This window comes from Pteropus alecto, unplaced genomic scaffold, assembly GCF_000325575.1.
Source record: "Pteropus alecto unplaced genomic scaffold, ASM32557v1 scaffold669, whole genome shotgun sequence".
Classification (NCBI taxonomy): domain Eukaryota; kingdom Metazoa; phylum Chordata; class Mammalia; order Chiroptera; family Pteropodidae; genus Pteropus; species Pteropus alecto.
The window spans coordinates 486,792-488,366 of NW_006442554.1; positions in this window are offsets into that span (position 1 = coordinate 486,792).

A 1,575-nucleotide genomic window follows, 5' to 3' on the forward strand; every position below is an offset into this window, starting at 1 on the left:
AAATAAATAAATAAATGAAATTTTAAACAATTTTCAAGGGGGAAAAAAAATAAAGTCAGTTTTGAACTCGTGTAGTCCTCCAGCTTTGAGAGATGTTGATTAAGTTTACTTATTGGTAGGAAAATGTAGGTTTTGGTTTGTTAAGAATTCTATATAAACATTAAAATAAGAATAGAAAATACAATTTCAAAGCTACTGAGGAAAAAAAAAAGAAATAGAAACCCCTAAATCAATCAAGGAAGTGAAACAAAGGTATATGTATATTGATATTTTGTTATAAAAACATTTAATCTACATTTGGGTGAATTAAAATTAGAAGTTATACTACTAATTAAATCATACTGCTAATTAAATTAAGAAGTCATTAGAACTGAGGGATAGGATTAGCCTGTTTAGATCTTTATTTTTTGGATTATTTTTGGAATAAAAACGTGTAACAATCATAATATAATGAATGCAAAAATATTGTATAAAACTACGTAAAAAATTATGTGAAATATAAATATTATATATGCATAAAATGAAATGCACCTAAAATTTTAAATGTGTCATTTTATATGAGGAATAAAGGTAAATGATTTTTTTTATCATTTAAAATTTTTGTAAACTTTGTAAATGAATGTGTTGACTTTCCAATCAGAATAAACACTAGTTTTTTTAAATCTATAAAAACATAAAGAAATGCCAAGCACTTTGAGAATAACTATATGGGACATTGTTATGAGGGCAAATAATGAATTGAGGGCATGAAAACTGTGTGACATGAACTTAATTGGATAAAAGGGAAAATGTATAATGTATTGTTTATAATTATGCATATCTATGTAGTTAAATATTATCTTACAAGATGAGTGATGAGTTTTATATAGATTGTAGTGAAGAATGCTAGGCATTCTGTATTCATGCCCATATATTAGATATAATTGAATGATTGTGAATACAGTCTGAAATTATGCAAATCAAGCCAATAATATTGAATATATTTCTAGAAAGTTGAGTTGAGATTTGAAATATTTATTTTATGATTCTGTATTTCTGAATTTTTCACTATAATCACGTAATACATATTTATTCTAAAATTGTAAAGTATACATTCACAAGTTATTGTTACTGGAAAATGGCATATAACAGTACATACAGAAATGGAAAAGTATGATCTGATATGGTATGTACAAGTGAACTCAATTATATAAAAATATATTCACATAAACATAAACATGGAAATTTTGAAATATGTGAGCATAAAGTACAAGAATGAGAAATTATTGCTAGGATGTTGGGTTTATGTTTGCCATTTATTTCCACAATGTAATTCCTTCTTTTCTGAAAACCTTGCAGGCAGCGTGGATGATTTTTCTAAATGGTAAGAGAAAACATTATTTCTGAAATAAAAGTAAAGAAAATAAGAAGCGTGTGCGTCTTCTGGGCGAGCATCGTGTGTGGGGGGGTGGGGTTCCATAATTTGCATTTCTAACAAGTTCCCGGTGTTGCCCGAAGCATCCACATACCACATTTTTAGAACCACTGGCTTAGTATATGGGTTTGCAAATGAAGGGGCCACCTGCAGTCCGGAAG